At 36.6% G+C, this 18,415-nt stretch overlaps 1 protein-coding gene across 30 annotated transcripts in view; it reads right to left on the bottom strand.

Annotated features, from left to right (window-relative positions):
- The window catches only part of TENM3 (teneurin transmembrane protein 3), a 1,287,129-nt gene that overhangs the window by 500,890 nt on the left and 767,824 nt on the right, over positions 1–18,415 (bottom strand). The window lies entirely within an intron of this gene.

Below are 18,415 nucleotides of genomic sequence, written 5' to 3'. Positions count from 1 at the left end.
CCCAAAGTGCCAACATCACCACCAAAGATGGATGACAAAAAGGAGAAGGACAAGACATGCCCTAATTCCTCCATCTTGTCTCCTACAAACCCCCCTGTACCAAAATCCTAAAACTTGTATTTTCACCCTGTGAATAATCAATTCCTTCACCACTTATCCCCAAGTGATCCTCTTGTCCTCATACAGGTGGCACATCCTGTGCAGGGTCAAAATCCAACCACCAAGCACTTCTGGCAACATTCCAGGATTTCTGAGTCCCCCCCAAGGATTATCTCTGCAACTCTGGACATCAGGAGTCATGTGCTGAGTCCCCACAGAAGAACAATGCAAGGAAGTGCACATACACACTCCAGGAGGCAATAACACCTACAAAGGGCTTGGGACCAAGGGCTGTGACCAGGTAAGAAGCAACTTGTGCCTGCGGGGGCCATGGGAGGGATCCAGGCGCTGGAGCACCAGAGGGATCCCAGCTGTGGGTCTCGTCCTTCTCCCCTTGCTTGCTGGCAAAAATCCCTGGACTTTACCAGCCAGAGGGGTGTCCGTAGCCATGCCACAGCCGAGTGGTCCCATTTTGTTTCCCGAGGTGCGACTGCGGGGCAGCGGTGCCAGCCGGGGCCGGGGGCACAGGGAGCGGAGGGGCCGCCTCAGGGCCGGCCGCGATTGCCCTCGGGCCCCGGCCGGGATTTGCCCTCGGGGCCCCGGCCGGGATTTACCCTCGAGGCTCCGCCGGGATTTGCCCTCGGGACCCGCCGCTGCCCCGCCCGCGGCACCCCCAGAGCCCCGAGGGTGCTCGGCCGCGGCTCTGCCTCGCAGGGAAAACAAACCGCTCCCTGCTCCAACAACGCGCTCGTTGCACTGCAGCCGCTTTGAGCACCGCTCGCGTCCTGGGCGATCGTTCGAAACAAGTTTAAATTATATTAAAACCAGTTGCAGGCAGTACTACAACTGCTCAGTATTATACATCAGCATTACAGAAAAAAACTATATATTTAAAGGGAACTATGCAATATGAATATGAGCACTCACTCCAAAAATTTTACTATTAAAGTTATTTTAAGAACATGTACATAAAACATAATAATTTTCTACATATTCATAGATCTTACCTTACTCTGATTTTAATTTCCTGCACTGTATAAAGATTATATAAACCATTCTTTAGATAATTTCTAAAATGAATATCTAATAGTCATTATATTATTTCAGCTACATGACACCTATGAAGCTAGAAAGCTGGAAAAGCTAGATACTAGAATGTCTTTTTAAAACTAAATGTAAGACTTCTAAGTAAAATATTTGCTGTTAACACAATACACACAGGACAGACATGGTTCAAGCTCCAGTCTAATTTTTTCCATTAAGTAAACAAGAAATATACAAATGTGTGAATATGCTCAAATATACCCCCCCTTATTTTTTTTTAATCTTCTATTTTCTTTATGGTGAGATTAAATTTTTTTTACCTACAAAAATGACTAAACAAATTACGGGAAATCAGATTTTTTTTTTTTTTAAAATTGTACTGCCTTTATACTTGTCTTGTAGTGTCCACAAGGGAACTTCTGGACTTCTTGGCTGCTCTTTACCAGTTTGATCATAAGCTAGACTTTTCAAAATAGGACACTACAAATTGTCTCACGAACTCAGACACCAAGAAAGAAGAGACACTATCCATGCCCTCTCAAGATGTACCATGATTGTATCACACATAGAATCCAGAGAGGAGAAATATTTTTGGGGAGTCCTTAATCCATTGTCATGCTTTAAGGTTCAGTCTCACTTATAAGGTTGTTCCTAGAATATCTTTCTGTATGTCCAGAGAAAATGGGACATTATGGACTAATAAAACCTTAATACAAAGCAATCAAATTTCAATTCTTCTGTAGGAAACTGGTGTGCAAGTCGTGGAATTACTTCACCGAATGAAAGATGCAGTTACATCTGCACTTTTAGTTTACCTACTGGGTTAAATTTTTCAAGATAAATTCTTAAGTCAAGAATTCTATATTTCTAACTTACCTCTTGAATTTGAATATTCTGATGTAGTCTCAGATTTATTCTATTATTATTTATTCTATTATTATGTAATAATAGAGGAAATTATGAGAAATTATGTAATTTTATTGTTATTTCTTGCATTATCCATTATTCCTTAAGTAGTATTTCTCTGTTTTTGTATGCCAACTTTGCCCCCTTATAAAAAGAAGTCTCACCTTTGCCCCACTTCGTTCATAAATATTTTTTGTTGCTCTTAAAGCTACATGAGATTTTCACTTTTAGGTCATTCCCTCAAAACATACTCTTACTTTCCTTTCCTTATGAAATCAGCCTCATAGGAAAACTATTTTTATCTTGTTAGAGAAACCAACAGACAGTAATGTGTTATTTGTATCTAGGCTATTTAAATGCTGCTTTTTCTTGGATTTTGTGCTGTGCTTGTTGGTGGCAGCACTTCCTTTCTTTAATTTGAGGCTTTTCCTCATTTTATTTTACCACTCCTTTGCTGCATCACAGACTTCCACTTTCTATCCTCTTCATATCAAGTTTTTAATTTTCCACTCTGCATTTCTTTCTCAGTAACTTGCTTTGTATTTTTTTTTTTCTGGCAAAATCTGCATACCTCAGTTATTTGCAGCACAGGCTAGCTCAGATACCAGATATTTAAAAAGCAAAAATATTATAGTTCTTTTAAGATAGCACTCCCTTTCTGTGTTAGATGCCCATTCTATTTATCAGAAAATACCTAATTCTAATGTTCCACTGCACTAAATCATCTCTATATATCTTTTCAAAAGTATTTGAATCAGCAAATTTACATTGTGCAGATTTCTATACATCTGTCTAAAGCAGAAAAATTTATTCATCTTTCACTTTTAACCATAGCACCAATTGCATCTCTCAGGCTTCCTTTTGGAGCCCAGTTGCAGCCTGGCAGCTGTTCCACATCCATCAGGCTTCCACAGCCTGAGAACAGGCTTTATGTTTCATCATTTCAGCCAGGAGGCCCAAACAAAAAATCTCTTTTTATATAACCTGGAAAATATCACAAGAGGAAAGCTCAGTTACATCACTGGAGGTCAGCCAGGGAAAATAGAAAAAACCCAGTGGGTATCTATTTATGTTTACCTCTTCATGAGGATCAAGGCCTCCATTCACCCCACATTAAGTACATTTATTGTCACAAGGTACAATCTCCACTGACATAGGCTATTTTTTCCTGACATCTGTGAACTCTGATGAAAAGTTCTAACATCTGAAAAGCTGTTTTTGTAAACCTAACAGTACTAAACAGAACAATTTTATTTGACTGCTGTTTTTAAGAAACTTATTTGTACTGCAGGAGATTAATTTCACCCACTTGGCATTGGACAGACACAGATGCTGGGATGAAAGCTTAAGGCAATGCCTTGCTCCACCTCACAGAACAGGGATCCTCCACATTAGTTAGGGCCAACACAAAAGAGTGAGAAGGATCCTGGCTGCTCCTCCTCCAACAGTGTCAGAAAAAGTGTCCATAGAGGAAAGTGTAAACCATGGTCCAAATGGGACCTTGGCTGCTTCCAGCAGCACCATTGACAGCTATCAAAGTTGTGGGAGTTATAAGAAATAATGCTGTGTATATATAGGACACTTACATTCTTTCATTCTTTTGTATTTTTGTTATTAACTTCCATAAAACTGTACCATTACCAGTCCTGCATGTGTTACTTTCCTCCTAGTTATCACTGCAGCTGGTTGCAAATATTATTTTACTCTTATAATGTTATTTTTCTATTTTAACTGGAAAACAGCCTTGAAAGCACAAGCACTATTCATAATGCAATGTTGAGATTATTAAAGCTAGAGATACACAAACACAGTAAAATATGAAAAAAACATATTTGCATTAATTTGTGGGCTTCTGTTCTGTAAAAATAAACTTTGGAAGTCTCTTATAAACCTCTTGTGTATTCTCAGAAACATCCTTAACTCATTATAAGCTGAACTGTCACTTTTATTATTCTATGTATTAGACCTTACTTAAAATTAAAAACATTAATCAGAAAACTGCTGTCCTAACCAAAGAAAATATTGCCCAGTCTAAAATTCAAATAATAAATTATTTAATTTAGTCTGGGGTGTTCACAAGACCTGGATGCAGTGTGCAGTGCCCGTGTCACTGAATGCACGTGTAGATGTATCATTATACTGGAAATTGCAGAATTCTAAAATTGAAATTATGCCAAATCTGTGGCACATACTATTAAAAATATCTTTGCAACCTCCATGAATGGAGAACATTTCTGGCCAAAATCCAGAAGCTGTGGGATAAATCTGGGCACGTGGGTACAGAAATCTATTCACATACAAAGGACTCCAGGGGCAGGGGCTTCACTCACATATATAAATAATGCAAAATTATTTTTCTTTGAGAAGGCAAAAAGTCCTTATGGGGACAATGTTGGTTACAAGACAGTTACAAGACATAATAAAAATTAATTAAATAAAAACAATGGCATTTCCTTGGGGTTACTGCCTGGCTTCTGTGGATATCTGTGAGACAGATAACCCCATTCACACAGTAATCAGTGACGCATAACTTCAGACATGAATATTCCTCGCTGAATATAAAAGGATGTCAACAAAGTCACACTTCTGTAGACTTTCTAAAACCTGTTATAGTTTCAATGAAACCTTCCACTGATCTAAATTGAATGGCCCTACAGGAAGGGATTCTCAGTTTCTCAGCTTATTCATCTTCAGGCAACTGATAGGATTTGGATGCAGAGTTATTTTCACCTCTTCACTTTGAATATGGAATAGATAGGCACAGTGTCCTCCTGTCAGCCTTTATCCAGACAGTAACAGAATTTAAGGCTAACTATGTCCCTTTTAAAATTTGATGGTTTTTTCTTTTGCAAAAAGGTGTTACTGATTTCACACTGATATGTGCATCTGTGCCTTTTAATTGTTAGTAACAAAAAAAAAAGAAGCAAAAAATTGTTAGCAAAAAAAAAAAAAAAGGTAGTCATATCTATCTTAAAAACCTCTTGCCTTCCTGGAAAGAACTGCATACAGAGATAGTGAAATCAGTCAATAGTTATGCCTGGGATGAAAAAATCAGGCTTTTTTCCTGAAATACTTTAGAAGACATTGTTTAATTTATTCAAATCTACTTTTATATGTATTCTACTTGTTAAATAGATAAAGAGAGCAAATTGAACAATTATAACAATGATATTTTATGTGCGTTTGTTTATTCCCCCCCCCCCACTTTTCTATCTGTCCATAAAATAAAATACTGTTTGAAACTTCAAGCACATAAGGAAATCATCTGAAGTCTTTGTAGAACACAGCGTAACAGAGTGGGGAGTACAGTCATGATCACTGAGAGATATAAGGGATATAGAAAGAGTGGAGACAGGCAAAAGGGTCTTATAAAATTTGCATAAGGAGTCCAATTACTCTTTTAAGCTTTTGATGTTCAAGCACATGTCATTAAACACTTTATGTTGCTGTCCAGACTGCTCCTACACAAGTAACTTGAAAGAAATATTCCTATTTTGCAGGAAATAGTTTCTTTCTTTTTTGTAACTTCTCTAACTATATTTTTTCAACCATTTTACAGTTACCATGAAGAACACCAAAGCCACAGCTTTGATAATGTTTAATTTATGCACACATACTGTCTTTCTGTATAAGAAATATAATTTCAGACCTGTTCTCACAGCTATACTTTTTTTTCTGTAGTATTACATATAAAAATAAAACACAGTCTCTCTGTACAATGCTGTTTATATATATAACACTGTAAGGTAGTATATAAACATATATGTATAGTATGTTTTATAGGAAAGCATAATCTAGTGTCTTCTGGAAGCCAATACAAAATACTTTTTTGTGGAATTAGATTATTTACTAATTCAATCTCTTCTAGTATTTACTGCTTTGTAACTTGTTATTTTGGTTTTGTAAGATAAATGCATTACAGGTATCTATCAAATAGTTCAAGACTTCAGCTTCATGGCATTTCAGAACAGAAGTGCTACTTCTAAAGAACTAGAGTGGAGGCATCAAATACAGGCCCTTTACAATAAATTGCACTCTTAGGTGACCCTGCCTTACACTTCTAAAATATGTTTCTTGTGAACATGTGAAGGCTTTGGTAATTACAGTTTTATTACATTGAAATTCTTACACAATGCATCAAGATGGTGTTAAGATCTGATTATTACGATTATCAGAGAGATGCTTCTTCTTGAATTAAGATGCAGATGAGATCATATGCTGAAGTCAACATAATGGATTTTATTTAGCAGTAAATGTGAGGTAGAGAGAGAGATAGAAGGAAATAGGAAAAAGAGCGAAGGGAAGAGAGAGTGAGAAGGAGACAGATTATAGGACCAATAGCCAAAATACCAACAGCCAGCACATCCCAATACAAATCAAGCATAGCTTTCATTGGAACCACCATCCAAACCACTAGAAGAGGCAGGTCCACATTTGTGTCTCTTACTACCAATTCCTCAAATATAATGCACTCTAACTCATTCCTCTACAGTAGATTCCTGAATTGTTTTTGTAAGAAACATGGAAGATTCTATGAATGTAGGTTCTGTTGCAGACATCCTAGAAGTCACATTCTTACCAAATTTTACATAGATACTTGTGTTGGTTACTCCTGTCTCAGTTGTCAGATCTTAGAAGAGGCCATAGATGTAATTTTACATAAATATCAGTTCATGTGTGTACTCCCTCCCTCCCTAGGACACTAAAGTATATACAAACAGAAAGACAGTGGGATTCAATGATTAACATAAAAATGATGAAAGTTCTGAAAAGGATGTATAGCAGAAGGAGATACAATTTCTAAAGCTGTGTTCTTGAGCTTAAGGCAAATCAGTTCTATACTTGCCTACGAAGATGGGCTGAGTATCAGAGAATAATACCATGACAACTCTGGATCTGTCCTTTGAAGAGGACTACAGGTACCCTACAGTTAGAGTGATGAATAATTGTATTTAAAGTGAATATATGAGGAACATGAAAATGAGGTCAAAAACAGGCATCAGGACCATAATGGCTTCACAACAAAACATTGATAGGCTTGTCATTAGGAAAAGGTAAGATATATGAATCCCAGGTATAGAGTGAGAAAACTGTCCTGTGAAAAACCCAGTATAATTGGTGGTAAAGAAGACTTGCCTTGGTCCCCAGAGAAAGGGGGGATGGGGATGGAGGTGGGGTGGAGGGTGTTGAGCCCGTTTTACTTACAGAGAAATCTTTGGGGAAATGTTAAATAGGCAATTTTTTTTTTTAAACTGTCTGGATAAAAAGCTATCAGAGTATTTAAAACTGAATGTAAAAAAAAAAATCCCCTAAAAATTATCCACATCTTTATTTAGCTCTTACATCTGAAACTCTGCTTTTACTTTTTCGTAATATTATCTTTTACATTTAAACTGATCACCTCCCATAGAATATAGGCAAAAGTGTCTAGATCATAAAATAAACCACATTGAAAAAAGTAAAGAAGACAAAGTAAATTGCTTAAGTACATGCATGCTATATATATGGTTATATACATATGCATATATATCTGTTGTCTTTCAGGGAAGGGGTGGGAAGAGTAAATGCACCATCTATTTGTGACTGAAAATACTAAAATGTGTTATTGGAAATGAGAGGGGAGAAGAATTTCCAGCCTTCTAGCTTCATGTCACTGATGTGAGGGAGATAACTTGGTAAAACGTTTTACCACATTCTTGATAAAGCCTACCATTCATGAAAAGTCAAATTCACTGGTGCAGCTACAGAGTAAAGAGATAACCTTAAAAGAAGAATTAAAAAAGATCTAGTTCCAAACAGTCATTGTCTTTGTGAATATTGTAAACTCTCGGTCTTTTTCTCACACTTCCTGACAGAAATAGGATAACATTACTCTTCAAATAGTTCTTATTTGTCTGTTACACCTATTGATGGGTTTGTCTCCTGTCATTCAATAATGGAGGGCTTTTCTAGTGAAATCAGCCATGTCAGGCCTGTAAATGAGAGCATGATTATAGGGAATCTATGCAACACAACAAGGAATGCTCTGGTGTTAAAAGGGGTTTTTAGAACTTTGCAAAATTGTCTCTCTAAGCTACACTTGGAATGAATGGAATTGATTTTTATTTTCCTTCTGATTTCTAATAAATGTGCTTAGTGTAAGATATTTTGTAGCACTGAGAATTTCCTGTAAATGAAATATAAATTTAATTATCTGTGTATATACATATGGTACAGCTGTGTCCCAACATAATTAGCATTTTATTCCAGCTGACTTGATTACCTATGATAATCTCAGAATATAAACCTATACATATGCAACAGTACACTAGGAATAGAAAGCAAGCCTTTATTAAAAAAATTATTCTAAAACAGCTGAGCAGGTTCAAAATATGTATTCAGAATTAAAGAATTTCTACATTCCAGTATAGTATATACTCTTTCAAAGATTCTGCTGAATCAAACTGGCCTCTATCTGCAACAAGAATTCTACAGTTTTCTGCAAAGTGTTTGGTTGCACAATTTCCAGTTCTGCAAGGAGAGCCTCTGTGAGCATAATCCTCTTATCTGTTCTTTGCTGCACTTAAACTTAATTTACTTTAACCCAATTAATTTATTTTTATGCCAGCTAACTTGGTACCAAGAATTGGCTTCTAGATTTACTGTGAAGTGAGTGGAAGAGTACCAGAAACTGGAATTTCTTGCATAAGAAGGAGGAAAAAAATATAGCGGCCATTTCAGTCAGCTTGCAGCCTGTAGTTAAAATAAGGAAAAGAGATTGACTGATTTTTCTGCAGGAACCTTTCCCTCTTGGAGGCTATGTCCCTGCAACCAGCAAGGGTGACAAACTACCACTGAGTGAGGAAGTCAGCAACATCTGGGGACTGGAAGGAGCTCCTTAGCAAATCTTGTTTGCTGTATTTTTGATGGGCTTATCACCTGCCAGTTGGTAATGTGTAACTCTTGCTCATTTATCACCTCTGTGATAATACAAGACTTTGTCCCCGAAAGACTGGAATCTGTTCAGGACTCTCATCTCAAAGTGAGGGCAGAATTATGTCTGAGAGCCAGATTATAAACCTAGGTGAGTGGGAAGTATATTAGAGTGATGTTTACATTTTTGGAGGCAAAGAATGAATGACTGGACAACAAAAAGAAGTCAGGCTTTTGGAAATTTCAGGGTGACAGAAAAATAGGGCAGAAAGATGCAGAACTTGCCAAAGTTAAATGAATGGAAGAGCAAGGTTTGTGAATCTCTGACAGTAAAACAGATTGGGGCAAATAATGAGAAGGGGGAAAAATGTACAGTCTTTGGCTTTTGTGAAAGATGAGTGAAGAATAGGCCATTGAGGGAAGCACTGAGAAAAGGTAGGAGTGTAAAGGGAAAAGTCAAAAGGACATTGTGTGAGACAGAAGACCCTGACAAAAGTTGCTGAGTTTTCACTCTGCTTTTGCTGAAACTATTATTATAATATGTGGAAAAGAAAGACAAAGAAACTGAAGAGAGAGAAAAACCTTCATTTTGGTCTGAGGAATGTTAGATGACAACAGTACATGAAATTACTGGGACAAGTGGTGTCTTCAAGAATAAAAGAGAGATTTTTGTATGGGTGGCAGAATGAAGGAGAGATGGAGCAGAAAGTATTAGGGTCACAGGAATATGTTGGCTTGATCTCCTGTTTGAAATAGTTGGCAGAGGAGGAACTGAGAAGAATTAAGAGTAACAAACAGCCAGCAAGACTTGCTAACATGATGTTTTACTGGAAGGAAAATTCCACTACTGAATCCTACAGATGAACAAAATGGAATTTTAAGTAGTCACATTTACTAATCTTTCCTATGAGAATGTAACATGTCATCCTGCACAGCTTTTTGCAAGGAATTCTATATAAATATTTCCAAAGTCTTACTTATGTTCCTACTGTAAACTGACATGGACAAAATAGAAGAAAGAAAACATGCATGGAAAAGTGGTTACAATTTTGTTCATACTGTAACTTTGCAAATTGTATTTCTTACTGTGAATATTTTGAAAGGTACTTAGGAAGGATTTCTCTTGGCACCTTAATAAGTTTTTTTGATTCCTTACTGTGTAAGAGATGGTGCAAAAAGGAAGTTAACATGATGGTGTTGGAAAGAAGTTCCCTGTTTTGCATTCATTTCACAGAAAGTAATTTACAAGACTTCAAGGACTTTAAAATACAAATTTACAGTGAAATCAATATGAAGTTGTGGGTATTATTTTCATCAGTCTGATTTAAACCAAGGAATAAAGAAATAAACACACATGAACAAAAAAAATGTGGGCTTCATCCAAATAATGAAAATAGCTGCATGTAGACATAGTAATGACAGCAACATGTTTATAGAGCTAAGTTTGATTTGCCACACTTCAGTCATGATGGACAAAAGCTGTTTCTGATTTGCAGAACTGCTGCTTAAATCTCTGTACCAACACATTTATGTGGTTTCCCAGCTATAGCTGGCTCATGTCCCATCAGTTTAAGGCTGGGCAAAGTAAGCACCTGTCAGGTTATATCCATGTAGGTGGTTTCCTGGTCTCTATTGCAGCAGCTTGTTGTTACTGCATGCCTTTAACATTAGGCTGTGTCACGTTACATTATGCCTACAACATGACATAATATAGAACTTCATGCACTGCTATTGATAGGCAGCAGCAAAACTTCTGACTGAACATAAACCATTCAAGCCCAGTTTATTGCAGCACACTGTAAGAGAATGTGCAGTAAGGTATTAGAAGAGTACTCAGCATGCTGACTAGTCAAAAGTGCTTTTGGATAGTTCCATATATTTCTAGTTTTCAGGTTTCATTTGTGCTGGCTCAAGGGAGCAATCTCTCTATCACTGAAAAACACATTCAGCATTAAGTCAGCTACTGAGAGGAATGTCAAATATGAAACGAAAAAACAAAGTGAAAAAAGCTCCTGCAATACAGCAGAGCAGGAGTGTCTTGGTGAATTAAACAAGAATTGAAAATAATTAATATAAACATATAAACAATATGACTGCTAATATGGTTTACCTTGTATTTTTTTATGTAAAGTTTGCAAATGGATTGTCACAGTAGAATGTCTGTGTTACAACCCACTGTGTAGAATATATGCTAATTTTAAACCTGTGAAACTCAGTCTGTGAAACTGGCATGTACAACATATGAACCTTGGTGGGGTTAAATAATCTGCTATGTATATTCCTAAATTAACAAAAGACACCAGCCACGAAAAATATATAAATGGATAATGTATGTATAGAGCATTTTTGACTACTTACTAATACCTTTTCATGTTGTGTTGACATAAGTTTACCGATAAAAGCAGGGAATTATTATTTTTTTTTAATTTGAAAGCTCACTGCTTTCATTGGAATGGTGAGCCTAAAGCAATAACCACAGGAAGAAAATGCTACAGGGAACTCCTGCAGCATATTGTAGCAGGCAATGGAACTGCATTTTAATTCTATATTTTGTAGCAGAATTTTTCCCCCACCCTGTTATGTTTATACCCTCAGCATTTAAAACCACCACAATTTACCTAGAATTTTTAAGTCTTGTACTTAATCATTAATAATATTTTATGCTTAGGTTCAATCATAAGTACATTACACTTGCTGAACAAATTATGGTAATCATTACAGTTCAAAAAACATACTACTTTTAACTCCTTGTACTAAGTCTGAATAAAACTATCTTCTTATCTATTTTACTTTAAAAGAGTAAGTATTTCTTATTTATCAACATAAATATTACAACCTTGTGGCAAGAATCTCTGGGAACAACTTACAAAACCAAAAAAAGTTAATGACAACTACATTGAAATAATTTATTCCCTGTCAAATTTGAAAGGAGTGATTCCTTCATGAGTTCATGTCTGGAGTTTAGAATATATTTTCTGTAACTGAACAGATGCCTGCCACGAAGGGTTTTCCTAATGTTGCAGTAGCACAACCTGGGGAGTCAGAATACACCAGCTTACCTTGCACGCGAAACAGCATGACTGAGGAAGACCTTGAAAACAGATGTTGTTTCCACTAAAGTTTTCAGGCTGATGGGTTTTTTTGTGTTTTTGTGGGGTTTTTGTTGTTGGTTTTACTTTAGTTTTTTTTTTTTTTAATCCAGAAATTGTCCAAGGACATTGTTCCAGGTAATAGCTGTCTTTTGGGGTTACAGGAAGCAATCACTCATTTCTACTGATGGTTTCAGTCCTTACTTACAATATTAAAATCAAAAAATCATAAACACAAATAGAAAAATAGGTTTAGCAATTACTACCTGAAAGATGAAGAGGCAATATCAAAAGCAAATACTTTTGTCCTTTGTGTTCTAAAGACACATCTACCCCTGCAGCTCACGTTCTGCCATGCTTGGGCCTTGGCCTTTTGCTGACTAATCTCTAACTGACCACATTTCTCTTCCATACCAAATACAACACTAGATGTGTTCCCCTAAGCAATGCCTTGCCATCATACAAGAGAAATTAATGTTGCTTAGATCCTTTTCCAATTATAGTCAAAGGAAACAAAAAATCAAATATAGCCTTCCTAGTTCAAGCCATTACTTTTTCCTATCTTAGAACCCATGTCCAGAGCAGTCTGTGAGGAACAGAGTTTCAGAAATTTGAACCAGAGCACATTGAGTGTTTGACTGTAAAGGATAATAGCAGTGGGAGACATGAATTCCATGACAGCAGAAAAAAAGAGGGTCAGGCTGGTGTGCTGCTGTCAGGAGAATGCTCTCCTGCAGCTTTTGAGAGTTTGTACATTTGAGCAGCATGTGATGGGCAACAGCCGTGGAACTGACCCTCCTCCTGGTGTAGTACCAGCTCTTTACATACGTTAATCAAATTATATCCGTTTGGAAAACTGTTAGTGCTGTCCTGTGAATTTTCAGTTTGGACATACACTTACCCACTCAGAAGGAGTTTTACTTTCACTTCTTTGCTGAATTTTAATACAGCACAAGTTAGCAGACTTCAGCTGTGGTGGGGAAGACCTGTGCCTAGGTGTAATTTTGCCCTAAGTAGAATTAAACAGAGCCTTCAGGCAGAAGTTGTCAGGATGAATTTGGATGTTAACTCTCAAATGTGCATCTTGGAAGAAAGAAAGGTGAGGACAGCTAGAGTTGTCAGTAGTATTAGAAATGAAGGAGAATTGTCTATCTGCAGTGAAAGTTGTTATACGTGTCTGAACCAGCAATGAACAATGAATAAAGAACAAAATGCCTGCACAACAGTCTTATGGGGAAACCTCTCAAACTTTTTCTGGGGAATTGGAACCCTTGGGTGTGGATAATGTTTCTCTGCAATGCTTGTACACTGATGTGTGCAGCATGGGGAACAAACCAGAATCAGAAGTCAGTGTGTGCAGCTTCAGGGCTGTGACCTTGCTGGGATTGTGAAGATATGGTGGGATGGCTGACAGGACTGGAGTGCTACAGCTCTCTAGGAAGGATGATATAGGAAGGCAGTGAGGCAGGGTTGCCCTCCTTGTGATGGAGAGCAGCAGGAATTCATGGAGTTCTGCTTTGGGATGGCTCAGGAGTCACAAGAGAGATGATGGGGGAAGATAAGTGGGCAGACCAATACAGTCTGCTCCTTAGTTGGTATCTGCTACGGACCCATGATCAGAAAACAAAAGTAGATGGGGTCTTCCTCTAACAACTGGAAGAAGCCTCAAATTCACAGACACTGGGGAAAGTCTCACAAGGGGCACTTTAACCATTTGATGCCTGCAGCTGGTAGAAGTACAGAGGGATTTTTAGAAAAATACAGAAAAAGATTTCTGAGTTTAAGAACAGCTTTAAAATGTTTGCAGCTGAAGAAAAAGCATCTTATTTAGCTTAATCCATCATATTCTGGATCACATTGCTTCTAAGGAAAAGATTGCATCACAAATACCCGGCCAGAAATACAATAATCACCTCCTTTGGGTAACCTACACAGGTCAGTCTTAAATGTTTTACCAACTCACTTCCCCCACCTTGTATTTTCAAATGACATATTTAATGACCAAATGTTAGTAACTGAGAAACAAAGGATGAAAGGCCCACATTTTCTTTTAAGTAAACTAAAATAATTAAGTAAATATTCCCTCAAAATACTTGCTTAAATCTGTATTTCTGCAAACATAACTGTGAAGTAAATTTTAAAGGATTTAAAGTTTCTTGCAAAATATTTTGGGCATTATGATAAAGAAAAAATACATAAATTATAAATATGGATGACTTACTAATTGAAAAATACCCTTTCTATTTGTATTCAGTTTACTGGTTAGACAAGTATTCACAATTGAGAAGTATTTTCGAACCTATTTAGCTAATGAAAAGATCAAATTAAAAATTAGATGACATCTTGCTAAAACTGCATCTTTAAGAACAAAACTCAGTAAGAGAAGTTTTAAAATGTCATTTGCAGCTAGTGTTACTGGGCAGACAGAATCAGAGGCAGCCCATCTGTTACCAATATTATCATTAGTTAATTGTCATATTTGCTTCTCTGTCAGTACAGTCTAAGGTGAGAACCATATTGCAGTCAAGCTTCTGACCTTTTCACTTCTTTGTAACCCTGTTTACATGACACGATGACTCCCTCAAAATCTCAGGAAAAAGCGCCCAAAAGATTGCTAGATTTTAAAAATTCCAGTTATGTACTATCTTATAAAACTGAATTGCAAGGACTTAAAATATTTGTGTTTGACGTGGTTTTGAACAACTAAATTTGTACATTTTGTTAAATTTGCTGTGTCAAAGAAAAATTATTTTGGAAATTCAAAATATGACAACACAAGTTTATTTGGATTTTTTTCAGTCAAAAAAGTGGTATTGTCTTATTCACCTGGAATGTTTTTGAGAATACATGGCTGAGGGGAGAAATTATTATTTTTGATATACCTAGAAACTTAGGGTAAGTATTTGCATAGTTCTAAATTTCCACCAAGCAATAGTAAAAAAAAAATAAAAAGAAACAAATTCGATGCACATTTAGAAAAATTCCTTCCCTTTTGTATTGTTAATCTGTTTCCACTTGGCTGAGTTACTAGAGTTTTATAAATATCATTCTTTCACGCAAGTATTTTTTTATAGAAAGTGGTTTTTACAAATTATCACTTCAAATTTTATTGGTACTGTTTGCATGCAATTAGCTGAAACTGAATGGAGCCTTCAATGATTTGATTTAAAGAATGAAAAGTAGGGAGTGTCCCTAGATTTTCAAATGATTCTAATTATTTTGCTTTTATCTGGAACTATTTCAGCTAGATTTATGATTCTACTTGCAGATATAACGACCTGAAATTACCAGTAAAGAAGGTTTCCCTGTAATCTTAAGAGTCAGCTGCAATTTCATTTCTTTTGCTTTTCTGCTGCCTAAACAGAAAAAACAAAAGCCTGTCTTTGGTCCTCCCTCCTCAGAAGGTAACATAATTTGCCAGCTCTGGAACAGGAAAAAGTGTCACAGAAAGCATCTCCCAGAGCTCCCCAGGGCCTCTTGCAAAGCCTGGAAGCTCTTTGCTATCCCCATGGCAGGCATCTGTCTCCAGTTCAAGGCAATATTCTGCCCCTCCACTGCAGTCTAGTTGCCTGAACAGAGCAGGGGAAGGACGCTGCAGGGACACCTTCCTAACCCAGAGCAGACTCACAGGGCAGAAAGAGCTGAGGATGTGGAAGTAAATGAACATTTAGTATGCATTTAATTGCACAGTTCTCACAAAATCTCAGAAAAAGATCCTTTGAGAGCCTTGTTGTCTTTTTCCTTGCACATGTATTCCTGCACTCCAATTTCTAGCAACTCATGTCCTGGGAAAGAATGCTATTTTGCAAATGACTTCTTAGCTGTTAAAAGAAAATATTAGAACAGGTGATGCTGTTTCACCCCAGCAGTGAACAAACTGGTAACACAGGTCAATTTAATTTCACTGCAAGTAATAGCATGATTTAGCCATTTCTTTGTTATGAAAACCTGTATGTCAGCTTGAACTTAATTTTTATGACTGAAGTGTAGTTTTTGAAACGCTTTTGTAAAAGCGTTCTGTTCTTTACTGAGATGCTCAAGTCTACCAATTAGTGAAATATGAAGCACTTGATAAAATTGCAAAGCTCCCGTTAGTCTAGTATAGGCTGTTAGTAGTGTAGGCTCCTTTTTGGTGACCAACTTGATCTTCTTTATTACTTCAGAGTATGAACTCCTCAGTGAAAAACTGAGCTTGAACATTCTACATTAGAAGTAATTGTGCTTTTTGGCCAGCACACTCTTAAGGTTAGATTAAAATTTAGTGTTAAACTATGATTTTAAGAAGCTTATCACTAATGAAAGCCAGTTAAGACTTGGACACATAAAAGACTTTATAAAGAAGATTTGTATTTCCAAAATTCACATGAAAAATAATCATGTTAGTTTAAAAAGTTGTGCTATTGCATTCATTAATAATTAATTTATTGCTAAAAGTTACACTTTACACACAATGTCTAGTGAATATTCACTTTCAGTACTTTAGCTAAGAGTGCCTTTAAAAGAAAAGTCCTGGGATAAGGTTACTTAGGTGGTAGAACCCAAGTAATCTAATCTGTCAGTCTCAGAAGAGGAAGTTTTGGATGAATGGATCAATCATCGGACAGTTTTGAGCCACCATTGTGATGTAATTTTGGAGTAAATTTTTGGCTGAAACTTAGGAGAAGGCTCTGACTATCAGCACCATCAGGTTTTGAAACAATTTTCAACACGAAGAATGGGAACACGCAATCTAATGACATTCAGATACTACTGGGATGGCTGCACAAAACAACTGTAGGATACCCCTGCTTGTGGTGGCCTGGAACAGATGTCTTCCTGTTCTCTGTTTTCTATATAGTTTTACTGCCCCTCCTTAGAGGGCAGTAAAATTCTTTTTACTAGGAATTTGCATTGATGTAAAGCAAATCCAAGGAAAATTTTCATTTGCTGCTCAGCGAAGAGATAAATGAAATATCACAATCTATATATTTGTGATATAGTGGAAACAATTTAATACCTCTTTTGCATTAGCCTTCATGAAAACATCAACTGCAAGCAGACACAATTAACACCGGCAAAAAGGGATAAGATCTCACTATGTAAAAAGAATAGCAAAGGTTACATAGTGCTTAAATAACATAGATGTTCTCAGATCATCCATGCTGATAAACTTAATTCATCTTAGGAGACTTAACTGATTAAAATAGACTCAGAGGGCTTAGTGGTCTTTGAAAAATTATGGAGGATAGATGAAATGCTGGAGGACTGAAAAAGAGCAAATGGATTGCTGTTTTTAAAAAAGGGAAAACTTATAGTTTGGTCTACTAAATTTCAGTCTCTCTATGCTAAATCCAACACTGTTCAAAAACAAAAAGGAGGTATATTTATTACATTGACAGATGTCACACACTTGGTGAGACTGTAAATATCTTGAGGAGTGATATTAAAATTTAGTTATGTCTCCTATAGACTGAAGGGTGGTCTGGGGAAAAAAAATGACTCTGCAATAGGGACAGGGGAAAGTATTACAGACAGGCAGATATACCCAACTGCACAAGTATGAAAGGGGATCAATTAATTACGCAGTAATTATTCAGAGAAAGATCTCAGAGCTAAAGTGGAAAGTGATGAGTCAGGAGTGAATATGACAACAACCTTACACTGTGAAAAAGGCAAGTGAGAGAACTGGGATATATGAACAACACTACAAGTGACAAGACAGAGAGCACTATCCCTTATGCCACTGATTTTCAGAATCAGTGGCGGCTCAAGCACTGGCGGCTCTGAACTATGTGTTCAGATTTGAGTGCCATACATGAAAGCAAAGGGGTACGTTTTGAAATATTTCTGAATACAGAGAGTGATCTAGAAAAAGTGATCTATGAAAAAAGACTGAGAATACTGGGATTGTTTAACCAAAAAAAGAAAAAGAGAGAAGGAGAGGGACTGAAGAAGGGTTTTATAAACAGAAAAACCTGTTGCAAACAAGAGAAAAGGAACTGTTCTTCATTTAATGTGGTGAACACAAGCAGAGATAATTCAGTTAAATTGCAGTAAGAAAGATTTTGTTCTGGCATCAAGGAAAAAGACATTCTATTGGAAAGGATTAGGAACAGACTAGATTCTGAAGTTTGAAATATTGGAAGTCAACTATGAAGTCTTCAATCAATAATGACAAGGATATAGCTGATTCTGTTTTGGATAACTGGGATGGAGTAGGTGATCTGCTAAAGTCCCTTTAAACTACCTTTCTGTGATTAATAAGGAAAAATATGAATATGGCTTGAGTAATTTGCAGGGAAACACTGTGAACCTTTAAGAATTAGAAAATTGTTAAAACGCTTTGCTATTTTTTTTTTTTTTCATTTAGAGAGTCCAACCAAATA

Source organism: Zonotrichia albicollis, chromosome 5, assembly GCF_047830755.1.
Source record: "Zonotrichia albicollis isolate bZonAlb1 chromosome 5, bZonAlb1.hap1, whole genome shotgun sequence".
NCBI classification, from domain to species: domain Eukaryota; kingdom Metazoa; phylum Chordata; class Aves; order Passeriformes; family Passerellidae; genus Zonotrichia; species Zonotrichia albicollis.
The sequence above is the reverse complement of the archived record's forward strand: the minus strand, read 5'-3'. Positions and strand labels throughout refer to the sequence as shown.